Source organism: Strigops habroptila, chromosome 8 (genome assembly GCF_004027225.2).
Source record: "Strigops habroptila isolate Jane chromosome 8, bStrHab1.2.pri, whole genome shotgun sequence".
In the NCBI taxonomy this organism is placed as follows: Eukaryota; Metazoa; Chordata; class Aves; order Psittaciformes; family Psittacidae; genus Strigops; species Strigops habroptila.
In genome coordinates, this window is record NC_044284.2 from 1,433,364 (window position 1) to 1,448,727 (window position 15,364).

A 15,364-nucleotide genomic window follows, 5' to 3' on the forward strand; every position below is an offset into this window, starting at 1 on the left:
GTCTGGTGGTCCCATCTGTCCTGTTCCATCCCATCCTGTCCTTCTACTTTTCCTGCTTTAATGTTTTAGCACTGAGCTTTTCAGAAGTGTGCCTGCAGTCATAGCCAGGAAGCCTCTTTCTCTCATCCTAGTAACTCCACTGCAGTCTGTGGGGAGGTATCTGTTGATCCCGGATGGCAGTTGCAAGGTGCTGGAGTCAGTAGGATGTTATGTGAGGGCAGTCAGACCCTGTTTTAGCTGAAGATGAGGAACACAGTGGAAAGCAGTATCTCTTGTTGCAAAGTTTGGCAGAAAGAGCATGTTTTTACATGGAGATGGAATTACAGATCACCAGCGTCCTGCATCCCTAAACACTTGCCTAGCCAGAGTCCTCTGCAGGTATGCAGATGTGTTTTCTTCTATATCCAATTCATATAATTTGATTTGATTGTTTTCAAATGTTTAGGAAAATGCATTTAAAATGAGCTTCTGTGCATTGCTATCAGTATTGTGAACTGACCCCTAAGGACAGTCTGTTAACTTATCCTTTTGGTTAGAATATGTGTAATGGATATCTGGTGTATCAAAGATGTGGTGAGAGACATTGACGGGTACAAAGGATCAACCTTTGCCTCTCCCTGCTCCAAACAATACTTTGTTTTCATGGACATTCTCAACTAAGTCACCATATTTCTTGCCTAGAATATTTTCAACATCTGTTTTAGGAAGCAGTATCTCGACACAGAGAGTTAGAGAGAGTTTGTCTGTGTTTTAGATCGCTTAATGTGTACATCTGACAATTCTTTGCATGAAGTGAGCTTGTTTCCCCAGTGACTCAGTTTCCCCACTTGTGTTACTCTTTCCAAGGATGATTGAAGAGGGACTAAAACTGAAACCCACAAAAATGGGCTTATAAAATCCCCCTCCAAAAAGCAGGAGGGTCCATTGCGACAGTGCATAAAACTTGTGTTGTTTCTTGCATTAACTTTGTTCCACATTTTATTTGGATCTCTCATGAGCTATCTGTGCTGAACTTTTACACTTTGTTCAATGGGACAATGTCCCCTTCAGCCTTAGGAGGTGATATGGAGGTTATGTAAACCATAGTTAAATCCAATGCTGTGAGATCATTGCAAGAAAGTCTCTGTTGCTGTAACAATTGGGTACAATTTCAGACAACGTTGATGGGAGTCAGAATTTTGCAGGAACTTCTAAAGATGTGCCATGGGATAGTGGTGGCCTTGGCAGTGCTGGGGAATGGCTGGACTTAAAGGTCTTTTCCAACCTGGTTGATTCTATGATTCTATGTTGGAGACCTACAATGAATACTTACAATCTCTGCCTCTGTGCCTTTTGATTATAGACTGAGTCCTCTTCCCAGAGGAGCTATGGGAATCCTCTACTGTCCCTAAAAGTTTTGGAGTCAGGTATGATAATAGGAGGTTCACCCCCCGCTCCATCTAACCTCTTCCAATCACACTGTCACAAAATGGTTATACAGGAGTTGTTAGCTACTGCTGTGTCTGCAGAGAAAATATCCTTATAATATATAAAGTTCCTCTGGGAGACAGTGAACCTGAGGTGATGCCTTTAAATGGGTGTTTTCCATGGCTGGTATCTTTGGTTTTTTTAATACAGTGATACTTTTTTAATGACACGAAGGGATTCATGTTGAAATGTCACAGAAAGCCAGAAATCTGGGTTATTATTAGTACTGTGCTTTGAATTCCAGCACAGGTTTTCCTTTTAAATATAACACAGAAGATTCTTATATAAATGTAATAATTTATCATCTGTTACTATACTTGAATTCTTAAGTACTTTTTTCCTCAGTCTTTTCTGGGTCTCCACAGAGTGTTTTAACATGTAAAATGGCAAAGAAAAAATCTGCATGTTGGCAAAGCATTGCTGAGATGTTTTTCAAATGCAATAGATCGTCTTCCAATTTGTTCCCATGATGGAAGTGTGGTGAAACAGTAGTGTGAGCAGTGGAGTGATCAAATGTCATGGAAATCCGCTCTGAGAAAGATCAGCTTTTGTGGTTTGGACAATTATTGAATAGGAGAGAGATGGAAGCTGATTCTTGTGCAGTTTTATAACTAAATATTATAATCACCCGTGTCCTGGGCTGCATCCCCAGCAGTGTGAGCAGCAGGTCAAAGGAGGTGATCCTGCCCCTCTGCTCTGCTCTCGTGAGACCCCACTTGCAGCACTGTGTGCAGTGCTGGTGTCCTCAGCATAAGAAGGACATGGAGCTGTTGGAGCAAGTGCAGAGGAGGCCATGAGGATGCTCAGGGGCTGCAGCACCTCCCGTATGGAGACAGGCTGAGAACATTGGGGCTGTTCAGCCTGGAGAAGAGAAGCTGCGTGGAGACCTCAGAGCAGCTTCCAGAGTCTGAAGGAGGCTACAAGGATGCTGGAGAGGGTCTCTTCATCAGGGACTGGAGCGACAGGACAAGGAGTGATGGGTTCAAACTGAACCAGGGGAAGTTCAGGTTAGATCTAAGGCAGAAGCTCTTCCCTGTGAGGGTGCTGAGGCGCTGGCACAGGGTGCCCAGAGAAGCTGTGGCTGCCCCATCCCTGGCAGTGTTCAAGGCCAGGTTGGACACAGGGGCTTGGAGCAACCTGCTCTAGTGGAAGGTGTCCCTGCCCGTGGCAGGGGGTTGGAACTGGGTGAGCTTAAGGTCCCTTCTAACCTGAACCGTTCTGTGATTCTATCATTTCTTAAAAGTATGTCTAAAAACATACCTCTGGTGTGTGCAGGAGAGCAAAACAGAAGATTGGGTGTTTGAAGAGAAGTTTGCCACCTTAAGTGTAATATTCCTCAGTGGGTTTTTACTTCAGGAGTTGCCTGGACTTCAGGAACAGGAGGGAGGAGCACCCATAGCTCTGTAGGTGCAAGTCGCGTAGATGTTCAGGTCTGCCCTGTTACTTCAAGATCTATAGTGAACAGGCTACTTCACGAGAAAGGGAAAGAGAGAGCATTTATCTGAGTTATTTGCTGCTAGATAATCTAATCTCATCAACAACAATTGCAATAAGATACAGAGCAGAGAGGTGCACATTATGCCTCATTTGATGTGTCATCATTAATTTTGCACTCAATGCAAAAACTGGAAGTATTGATAGCTGTTCCTCACTCTTGCCCTCTCCCACCTCCTTCAAGTAACCTATTCAATCTTCTGGGAGTGGAATGTTCCTTAAGTGCCACTTTGCTCTGAACTAGATTTTACAGTAATCAGCGTAGCAGGACAACAGCAATCCCTTCAAGAGTTTCCCTGTAAACACTGTTGAAAACTAGCAGCAGTATTTTGTCCTCACTTCCAGCCTGGAGTGTTTCACCTCAGATGGGAGAATCATGCCGAGTCCTTTCCTCCAAAGAATCCCCACCTGCAATTAAAATGAGGCAGATTAGATTTAATTACTTACTTATGCCTGGTAACATCAATGCCTTCAAATGACATTGAGCTGGCCCCTGTGCTGTGCCCCTTGCCTTCTGCTTGTCTGTGAGAGAGTTAGTGATTAGCATTAGGCCCAAGCAACTTGCTCTGTACAAGTGACCTGCAGGGTGTACGTGGAAGTGCTCAGCCATGCCCTCTGCTGAGTCTGGCTTATCTTGGCTTGTCGGCTGGGTTACAATTTCATGGAATCATAGAATGGTTGGAATGGACCTTAAGGTCATCCAGTTCCAACCCCCTGCCATGGGCAGGGATGCCTCACACTTGACCATGTTGCCCAAGGCTCTGTCCAACCTGGCCTTGAACACTGCCAGGGATGGAGCATTCACCACTTCCTTGGGCAAATTTCCATGGCTGAATGGCTTCAGGAAGGCAAAAATGAAACTTATGCATGTTCTGGCCTTGCTCCTGTGACCAGTTGCATTAAGTCGTATTTAATGAGGTGGTGGAGGTTTCACAGAGGTAACCCTACCCGCAGAATTTTCAGGCCATTATGTGGTATTTAGGACCTGGGGGACACTAATGGTGTTTAGCAAAACAGCCCCAATCTCTTTGAAAATGTTGTTTAGCTAATGATTGTGCTGATCCAAACCAGCCAACCAAACAAAAGGACGTTTGGCTCCTTCATGTTTTCTTAAGAGTTAAAAAGAAGTAAAGGCAATAGTTTTGTGGCTATGGTCAACAGAAGTTACCCAGTCCTAGAATCACAGAATCAACTAGGTTGGAAAAGACCTTTAAGATCATCAAGTCCAACCTTTAATATTTCAATAGAGATGATATCCACTGTGTAAAAACCTGACTATTTTAACATAATCCTTTTTCAGATTAATATTGCATTTAAGAGGGAAAAATTTTGGCCCAACTGAAGTTAATAACTTGAAAGAAACTGTAATTTCAAGTATTTCATGAGGACCTGTATTCCTTTGTCTCTCTAAGGAAATAGCTTCCTGAAATGAACCTGTGTTCCTTTCTTTAAAGGAGGAAAAATACTAAATGATGCCTCCATAAAGCTCACATTGCTCTGTTATACACACAGGGTAGTTTTGTCCAGACTTGTCTGAGACTTTTTAAGCTGCCTTTTAAATGGTCTTTCTGAAATTGATTTATCTTTCAAATCGTCAAACCTTGCTATTACAATATTGCTATTTCCTGCTCTGTAGCTATGGCTTCCATCATTTCAGTACCATAGAATGTTGGATCATTCCTATAAAACCTATCTTTGTGAGCAGAAAGAGAAAGCAAAAGTCAAGAGTGACATAGTCAGGAGAAGATGATTCTCCCTCTGCAGGACTGAAGGGAAATGCCATCATAGATCAGACATTATACACTACACATACATAATATGTGTTTTTTCCTCCCATTTTCTCTCAATAGAGTGTGACTACGAGGGAAACTAAAAACCAATGGACAACTGGAAATGTCTAGAATATCTTATGGAACGCATTGAATATTATTAAATGAGTTAGTTATGCCATCAGGGGAGAGCAGCTGCATTCTGAACCAAGAAATAGCCTGATTCTGTCCTCATTTTTATTGCAAGCCAGTGAAACTAGCATATGACTGAAGTCAATGGATCTAATGAAGCTTTCAAAACATCTGCCTGGCAGATACTACTCAGAGCATAACCACCTTGTGTGCAAAACCCATCAGAAGCAAGTATTACTTCCTGGTGTTTCAGAGGAGCTCCTTTTGTTTTCAGTAGGATTTGGGAACATACATTAGTGCTTTGGGTTTATATCTCTCCAAGCTTACACATTAGAGAAAGAAAAGGTTATCAATTCAGCAAATTTGTAGAGCTCCACTGGGCAAAGGGCCTGACTTAGTGTATTTGTAATGCAGAAAGCCCATTTAGAACACTTTGCAGGAACCAAATACACGTTCCCTTACGATGTGGATTTTAGGCATTTATTTACTGTATATTTTAAGTTGTCTCATTTATTTTCAAATTGGAAGTAGACCGAGAGTAATTCTCTGAATGTCCTGTGTGCTTGCCCCAAACTTGAGACCTGGGAAAACTGGGGTTGGCCTGAAGATGCAGCACCGAAGGGAATATGTACTTGGAAACACATATAGTTGTCTTCACCATCCTTTCTCAGTGTTTTCCCCCTCCTTGGAAAGGCAAGGCTATCTTGGCACCTGCAACACAAAGATCATTGTAGTTCTCGGGGATATGTGTTGGGGTGAAAATAACATGAAATTGCTTGGAGAATAAGTGCATTTTATCATTTATACAAAGTCTGTTAATGCTGGAAGAAAAATTGTTATTATGGAGTGTCCTGTGGTCAACTGATCATTTTTATTCTCTTGGCAGCTCAGAAGTGCAGTGATCTGTGTTTAATGGAAATAGCTGTATGAAGAAAAAAGAACTCATGGTAAAAGTGTATTAAATGTCTTGCACAGGATTAAAGAGGGGTGATTTTGCTACCTCCCCAGTGAGCTGGATAGTGTATAAGCTGCGTTCTTGGGTGTCTCGCAGGGACTGTGATCTGTCTGTTCTATTATTCTTTGTATGACAATACTCTCCCTTAGTGCTGTATTCTGCCATGTCGCATGGAGGCCACAGACAACTAAGCCAAATACCTGGGCACAGATTAGTTCTGCCCAAGTTTAGGCACTCAGTCTCCGGGTTTTCCATCTAGTCAATGGAGAATGCGAGCATTTTTTGTGAGAGAGGGGCATCTCCAGAATGTGATTTGGGGTTTAGGAGGACCAGATATACCCCTGAGGAACTTCTGACTTCTGGTGTAGTTGGAAGCTCCTAGCTGAGGCTCTTCAGTTAAGTTAGTACATTTGCATAAATCCAGGCCATGGTATGTATTTTATCCCCCAGGCTATGCCAGGGAAAAGACATCTCTTTGAGTACCAGGATTAATTAGAAAAGAATGCATGTTACACATAGAGCGTTAAACTAAGACCCACAGTGAGTTGCACACTTTAGAATGGAGCTTCAGTTAATGTAACGCCAACTTATGTTTGTGGTAGAAACATGAAATCACAACCTCGTATTTCATGAAGTGGAGCGTTCCTTGTCACAGCAGCTTGTGTTTGTATCAACGTCTGTCTGTGCTCCAGTTGCTAAAGCACACCAGGCAGGGCTGAGCTAATGGTAATCTTTGCTCCACCATGTAACTGGTAAATCTGGCTCAGTGTAGAGACATTCTTCTTCCTTTTTCTAAAATGGAGACTTTTGTTCCCCATAGACTTCACTGGGATAAAAGAGGTGCTTAACCTGTAGAAGTTAAGCTTCCTGTTTCTTGGCAAGGGCTATTTTAACCGCACTCTAAACTCCCAGTTACTAAATCTCTGCATTCATACAAGGTTTCAGTGCAGAGCTGCATTTGTTCTGAAACATCTAATAAACTGTTACATTTCTTTCTCAGTAATAGGGTGATGAAAACTACTAAGTTAGCCCTGAGAGTGTTTTATTATTTAAAAGGGAGAAGAAAACTTCAACTCCCATTATCACAGAAACTAAGCAAACCAAAGAGGAGAACCTGCATGATATGGCACTGTGTATTTTTAGCAGCTCTCCTTAGCTCTGAAATGCACATTTTCTATTTCAAGTTGCTGGTGGTGTAATTAAAGAGGATAGTTTTACTGAGATTACATGCTCTTTTTTTACAGTGCTAAGGTACTTTAGCAGATGACAGTCTTAAGTCCTGAACGTACTAGCTTGTAAAAGCTGTTATGACTATATTCACTCAAAGTCTCATTTGTGCATGCATAACTCACTGCATACGCTTCTCCTGGCCTACTCCTGATCTCCCTTTCTGCTTAAGAAAAACAAGTCGGAGAAGGATAGGGACACATATTTTAAGAATGGTGTTTTTCAAATCTTCCTGATTTTAAATAGATTTCTTGAAATGAGAGGAATTTCCAGGCAAAAGAGTGAGGATTCCCTGTTTATACTAGGTTAGAAATACAGAAGATGTGCAGCGTTCCCTTAGGGAAGCTCTTCCCTGTGAGGGTAGTGAGGCCCTGGCACAGGTTGCCCAGAGAAGTGGTAAATGCTCCATCCCTGGCAGTGGGATGTCTAATGGAAGGTGTCCCTGCCCGTGGCAGGGGCTTGGAACTGGATGAGCTGTAAGGTCCCTTCCAACCCAAACCGGTCTGTGATTCTATGACCTTCACTCCCATCCTAATGCTGCATTTTCCCCTTTCTGGATGTTTTTTTCTTTCTGATCTTTCGAATTCATCAGGGAAATAAATGTAGGATTGTCTTCTACCTGTAGTCGAAAAGAAAAAGGATGGTAACAATCCCAGACATTGCATGGATACATACATAGATGGCTGTCCTGAGAAACCTTGATATTTCTGGCTGCTTCCAAATTTGCCAGCAGTTACGGTTGTGAGAGCAGGGCATCTTCTGTCTACATGTTCATGCTTTCCAGCACCACCAGTAGAGTGGTCTCTTATATTACATACAGCACTAGGGCAGTTCTCTTTCCATTTGGATGTTTCTACCTAGTGAACAAATGAATATTTGTGGCACTGAATATCATGAGAAGCAAAATCTCAGGTTTTTGGCCAACATCTCTAGCAAAGCAAACCTTCAGCTTCAGGGTACCAGTCATAAACTGAGAGTTTCTGTGATTTCAGCCTTGCTAGAATTTTTGCTCAGTGAGGGAGGGCTGGTTTTTTACAATAAATACTGAAGAACAAAAATCTTACTGATAATTTAAGAGATCCCATGTACAAAATTCTCCACATTTGGAGAAAACTGAAAACATTTATTTATCAAGTGGACCAGATTTTAGAGAAATGGCATAAAGATCTTAAAGAAGACCTGAAAAGCAGTAGGAATATTGCTGTCCTATAGTAACTAGTACAGAACAGTACAAAACGTGTTGGTATATGTTAAGGATGCACAACTGTCCTCTAGTCTACCATTCAAGACCACAAAAATAATCGATGTAGGATGTACCACTGAGTAAGTAAAAAGAAACCTTGCTTTATTTTTTTTGACCATTCAAATATGACTAATAAAAAGGAAGTGATAGTTGTTTGTATTACCTTCTAGACAACATGTATTAGAAAGCACTACATAAAGAGTGGGTTACAGACTCTGAATCTTCTTGTGAAGAGTGTTTAATTTCGAATAAGAGCTGATCTACTTGCAGCGGCACACTTTAGGAGCAACTGTACTACAGCAGAGGGAGTAATCCCAGCACACACTCAAGATCAGGCCAGTCACATTGCTTCTGGAGTTCGTGTCAGACTCAATTAAACTGCTCTTTCAGATGTTTGAACTTTGTGGTGCTATTTTCAACACCTGGGAAGGTAGTTCTGCTCTTCTGTGCTAAGGCTAGTTGTTGGTGCTGTTGGTAGTTGACTTCTTTGATATTTTCTCTATAGCCTAGAGAGCACTCAGTAAAGGAGAAAATGGGAGCAGAGACTGACATGTGGTCTGAGACCACACCAAGAGTACTGCTTACAGCTCTGGAGTCCTCAGTACAGGAGGGATATGGACCTGCTGGAGAGGGTCCAGAGAAGGGCCACAAAATGGTCATGGGGCTGGAGCACCTCTCCTGTGAGGAAAGGCTGAGAGAGCTGGGGTTGTTCAGCCTGGAGAAGGCTCCGGGGAGACCTTATTGCAGCCTTTCAGCTCTTAAAAGGAGCCTCTAAGAAAGATGGGGAGAGGCTTTTGAGCAGGGTCTGTTGCGGCAGGACAAGGGGTGATGAGTTTAAACTGACAGAGGGAGATTCAGGCTGGATGTGAGGAAGAAATTCTTTACAGTGAGGCACAGGTTGTCCAGAGAGGTGGTGGATGCCCCATCCCTGGAGACATTCCAGGCCAGGCTGGATGTAGTTCTGAGCAAAGGATCTCTGAGGGTTCCTTCCAACCCGAACCATTCTATGGCATCCAGACATGTTTTTTAAGGATATCATTAATGAGAGAGAACAAGTATTTCACTCTTCACTCCAGCAGAACAAGTTATGGTATGTCACTAATACAGAGTGCACGGGCACACAATCCCAGGCGTGTTTCTTGCTCTGCTGTCTGCTTTTTAATGTGTGGTGGATGTCTCACAGAAACTAAAAGGATGTGAAACATTTTGTTTCAGTCTCTGCAGCTCCTCAGTGTAGAAACATCATTGACTTTTCTCTTCTGCTAGGAATGACAGTGATCTCCAGATAATGGAATAAACAGAAAACATGAAGCCTATTTCTTCTCCTTTTAATCCAACAAATAACTGTAATTACAAGACAGAGGTTTAAACTCCCTGTGATCGGACAAACCGCAGTTTCCCTCTTGTGAGTGGGGTGCCTGCAGTGAACTGTCTGCATGCAGGGCTGGAGCCCTCTGCTGAGCGCTGCTGATGATGCTAAGGACATTGGTCTCCTCCCTGCACTTGCCTGCACATTTGGTGTCATCTCAGGCTTTGCTCCTTTTCTCTTCAGTTCTTTTCATGGTGCCAGAATGTGTCATCAGTGTTTTTACCCAGGTTCTCGTCTGCGGGATCCATGTGCAGGGGAACACAGGGCCTGCAGCTTGGGCAGGGTGACGAAAGGGGATCACACAGCAAGGGCCACATCCACTTCTATTCCTGATATCCCAACAGCAAACCAGGAATTCTGTTATGGGAGATAGAAATGTGTTGTCTTCTGAGTGTAATTGGTCTGTAAAAATCAATCAGCAGCGATTTGCTTTGCTTCTTCCTTAGCTACGAGGGGCTGCCAGTCATGTGTGCATAATCCTGATTCAGCTGGCAATCCCTGCTGGGATTTTCCACTGCATCAACACAGTGCAGTGTGAAATTCAGAAGTGAATATGCATCAAAGTTGCTCAAAAAAACCCTAAAACATTTGGGCTTTTCTTTCCTTCAGTGACTCCATGTAATCTAGAAGCAGTCAGAAGCTATAGGAGCTTTTCATTTTTATCCTGTTATTTCTCCTACTCCTGGCAGCAGCTGTAAGGAGGCAGAAAACTCCTGTTACTTTGCACCTGATTCTATTGATGTTGATTTAACAGGCAGAAAGAGTAAAGCTAAGGTTGCTAAGAAAGACAGTAATACTTTTTTAGTTACCTAAAATTATCTATTCTCTGGCAGGAATGAACCAAAGAGATTGAAATATGTAGTGAAATGCTCTTGGGGAACTGAATATGTTATAAGAACTCACACAGATGAAATGCTGATTAGTATTTAGGAAGACTAATTATAGTTAGAGACTGCTCTACTGAGCATAGGCTGAAATGTAACCTTGCTGTGTCTTCAGAATTCATTAGAGTGTAGAACACAAACCAGACTACCTGAAATCTGGTACATGTGTATTTGTGTGGCTCACATTTGTATGCGCTGAGTGGTGGATTGGTATGTAAATAAGGAGAACAAGCATCTCGCAGCTGTAGCAGAACTGGATACAACACCCCTGGAAAAATGGAATCTGATTTCTAGGGGCATTCATCTAACAGGATGAATCTGTGCAAAGCTTGCAGGATGTGAACAGGGACGGTTTTGCTGATGTCAAGGGCTTGATGAGTGGGGAATAAAGTACTGGAAGGCAATAGCTGGGATTTAAAAATAAACTGCTCTATATTTGCCCATTTTTTCAAATAGGTTTTTCTTCTAATATACAATTCCCATCTCACAAATGACTTGTGGATGTTGACGGAAGATATTTTCTTCACTAGAGCTGTTCAGTTCAATCTGTGAGGGATATGATGCTCTTCCATATTGAACTTTACATACATTTGCTGGGGTGTGCTGTGCATGTGCTGCAGCACCAAGAATGCTGAAGCTTTGGGGCACAAAATGATCAGCTACTCAGAATGGGAAGAAGTTCATCCTTCTATCAGTGTGTTACTAGAGTTTAATGTTTTCTGGAGTAGTAGTGGTTGTTCAGAAAAGATATAAAGCTAGATGGATCTTCGCTCTTTTCCTGCATGGTGCTTCTAACATTCCTGAATTGCTATGGACAACTAAGAAAGAAATGTTGCAAATGTTCACGCAAAACTTGCTTCCTTCACACAGTGTTCCACAGAAGCAGTTGTCTGCATCACCCAAATGGTAGGATTTGGTGCAGAACGTGGTTTTTATAAAAATTGAAAATATTAAATAGGTGCTTGGCAATACCAGAACAAACTGATCAAGCAGATTTCATTCTCCAGCCACCAAATACCCCGTTGCACAGAAGCTTTTCCTCTGAGAACAGAAAAGAGACAGCAATTCCATTAAATGCACCAGTGACCAGTGTGTTTCTGCTATGGGCCTTGATTTTATTGCTATAGCACTGGACTGCTATAATGCCCTTCTACCTAATGTAGTCCCTCACTCCAAGCTAGACACCCAGGATGGGGTATAATAAGATAAAGAGGAAGATATTAAGTTGGTTACTGAAGTGTTTTTTTTCTAACTGAAATAATGGTCAATAAAGTGATCAAAAATAGGCCAGATGGGCATCCTCCTTCTGGTCAGCATTGAAAACAATCATTTTCATAGCACTGATGAGTTCTACATGCAACACCAGATGTACCATTACCATAGTCCTTGAGTGAACAGGATCTAACATTACCTAGATGATGACAGCAGCTAAGGTGAAGGTTTTATTTGTGTCTTGTATGCATGTTAAAACAACTATTTTCCTCACATTTATCATTAAAATTCTCATGAGAAACCAGACTAAGAGGTCATAGAAGAAGTGGCTTCTACTAAATAGATGTACCACTTATCACTTAAATTTTTTTCTAAGCTAAGCTGTACACACGGTGCCATTCCTGTCACACAAATGCCTGTCTGCCAACTATTTGCCCATCTTCCTACCCCATTCAAACACGCTTCGGTTGAGAGAGGTCTCTGTGGCATTAGTTGTGGCACCACATCACAATGGTGGCTGTATTCTTGACAAAAAAGTAGCATTTGGCTTTTGGCCTGTGTGATAGAAGAACATAGTAGTTTGTATGCCCATAGCTGAGACTTCTGAGAAACAGAGGTACCTCGTCATGGTCTAAGAACAGAAGGAGATAAAAAGTACCTGGAAACATTAAAAGAGGCAGGTATAGATAACAGTAATGGATGGAAATAAATACAAAAGACACAGGTACTAGATTCTTTTTCACATTTACAGTTAGGTAGCTATAGTGAAAAGATCTTGATCTTTCTTGAGTGGCATTCCTTATCCTTAGCTTCCCGGGAACAGATTTTCAGTAGTGAAACTGAGACATACTGATTGAAGGAGGTGATCCTTCCCCTCTGCTCTGCTCTGGTGAGATCCCACTTGCAGCACTGGGTGCAGTTCTGGTGTCTCCAACATACGATGGACATGGAGCTGTTGGAGCAAGTCCAGAGGAGGCCACGAGGATGATCAGGGGCTGCAGCACCTCCCGTATGGAGACAGGCTGAGAACGTTGGGGCTGTTCAGCCTGGAGAAGAGAAGCTGCGTGGAGACCTCAGAGCAGCTTCCAGTGTCTGAAGGGGGCTACAAGGATGCTGGGGAGGGACTCTTCATCAGGGACCATAGAGATAGGACAAGGGGTGATGGGTTCAAACTGAACCAGGGGAAGCTCAGGTTAGATCTAAGGCAGAAGCTCTTCCCTGTGAGGGTGCTGAGGCGCTGGCACAGGGTGCCCAGAGAAGCTGTGGCTGCCCCATCCCTGGCAGTGTTCAAGGCCAGGTTGGACACAGGGGCTTGGAGCAACCTGCTCTAGTGGAAGGTGTCCCTGCCCGTGGCAGGGGGTTGGAACTGAATGATCTTAAGGTCCTTTCCAACCCAAACCATTCTGGTATTCTATGATTCTATGAATGTACAGGTACATGTGGTACTAAACCAAGTGTTGTTCCTTGCAGTAATGCCTACTTGAAAAGAATGGCTGTAAAATGTTACAGAATTTGCTTTCAACTTCCTCCTGCGCAGCCCCTCTCCCAAGATACTACTTCAATTCCATGGTATAATATGTTGGGAAGGAAACAACCTTGACAACATATTTTATTTCCCAGTAGTGACAATATGTCTTTTTTTCCTAGTAAAGATATTTCCTAATATGTGTCATTGGTGTTGGTTTTTTTCTGGCTTTGTGCTTGATTTTTATCAATCAAGCACGATTCCTGGTCTTTTTCCAGGAATTATAACCTTCGGTTTCCAGTTATCTTTCTACTACATATCCACTCTGAGGTTTCTTCTGTGTACATGAGAAATACCTAGAAAAACTTGTTATTCTTGGAAATCATCAAGTACAAAGTTATGTACCTTTGGATAGTTTGAAGAAAGGAATTATACAAAGAAAAAAGGATAGACTTCTTGGTAGGCTTGTGGGGAGGTAGCGGCGTAATGAGAAACCAGCAGTGTAAGGTCATCCAGAGATATGCTCAACCTGGTGGACCAGTGATGCCACTACTTATTCCTGCATGAGTAGATTCTGATTTCCTTTCCTCTGTCTTTTTTAGCCCTACGAGTTGTTTAAAATGAGATGTTAAGTGACTGTGGACATCCCGGCACTTCAAGTAGGTACACCTATGCAGCAGGTAGGAATGAGCTTAACGGACTATAGTTTGTCATGGTGGTACTCAGATTCATGTTTGTATAGGTGCTCCTGACACTGAGTGCTGAAATCAAGCAGCCCAGCTCTCTGTCTAGCCTACCAGTCATATTGCCCAGTAAGAATGAGACATAGGCAAATTCACAGTACAAAGGAGGCTGAGCGCTCGTAAATTCATGTCGCACTTGGAAGTGAAGGCAGGCTTTGCGCCAGGCTTCTGCAGGCACAAAGTAATGGCTTAATCAATTCTGACATCCTCTTCTCCATTTTAGAATTTTTCTTAAACCTATACCTACAGTGTTCCTAAAAATCCATCTTGGATTTGCTGGATCTCAAAGATCCACTTGTGTGTGTGTTAATCTTTATGTGCTATCCATTTATTTGGTGATTCTGTAGTGGTGATATTTTAAACCTGACATCATTTGTCTTGGGCAACATGGTCTAGTGTGAGGCATCCTTGCCCATGGCAGGGGTTGGAACTGGATGAGCTTAAGGTCCTTTACAACCCAAACCAGTCTGGGATTCTGTGATTTACAGGATAGGTGTCTGTTGATTTTTAAATCATATGACAGAAAATTTAATGATTTTGTGTTATCTTTTTATGAATGCTTTGAAAAGGCGTTCAGAGAGAGACAGTGGCATGACTTACATTGCTTCGAGTCTCAAAAATATCCTAGGCAAGTTAATATGTTTTTTACCTGCATGGTTCTCATCTATTTTCTATTTTCTCCTATACTGCTGTCACTGCCAGAGAGTCTGAATGCCTCTCAGGAGCCTAGTGGGCTATGTAATTATTTTCTTCAGAACCCATGACACCAGTTCATTCTGCCTCATTCTTTCCTTCAGGTGCAAATATGATAAGATAGGCATTATACAAGGGAAGCAGAGAGAGTACACATGCTCATGCTGCTCTACATTTATCCTGGAGCTAGCAGTTCTTTTGGAGCAGGAGGTGATGGATGAGGATTCCTGTGGTAGCTCTTCCATAGCCTTCAACTTGACTGGAAAGGAGTTCTAGTTCCTTCAGTGAAAATCTGTAGATGGTTGAAAAGTCTGTTGTGTCCCTGTCCTTATCCCCAGACTTACACAGACTTTTAAGTGTGTTCAACAGTTTGAGGATGAAAGCTGAGACCCTGAATTTGACTCTCTGCTTTTGAGGTCATAGCAGGAAGCTTAGAAGCTTTGCACCGGAGAAGAGCAGAAGAGTCGTATGTACTTGCTTTAGTCCATGTTAGATATAGACAACACCAAGTTAGAGCTCTGTAAAGACTGAGAGCTTCATTGCTTAAAAGTTGTCTGTAGAAGTGTAAAAGGATGAGAGTATATCCACCCTCCGTGAACAGAAGCAGATATACCAGAAGGGCCAGAAAGTCTTGCAAGAGTCCTTCTGTTATCTTGCAAACACACTTTAAAATTCACTAGATAGATAGATAAATAACAAGCAGGTATTGAG

General features: G+C 42.4%; 1 protein-coding gene across 7 annotated transcripts in view; it reads left to right on the plus strand.

Annotated features, from left to right (window-relative positions):
- Positions 1 to 15,364, plus strand: part of PLPPR5 (phospholipid phosphatase related 5) — a 139,924-nt gene that overhangs the window by 43,748 nt on the left and 80,812 nt on the right. The gene's annotated exons all lie outside the window — the stretch shown is intronic.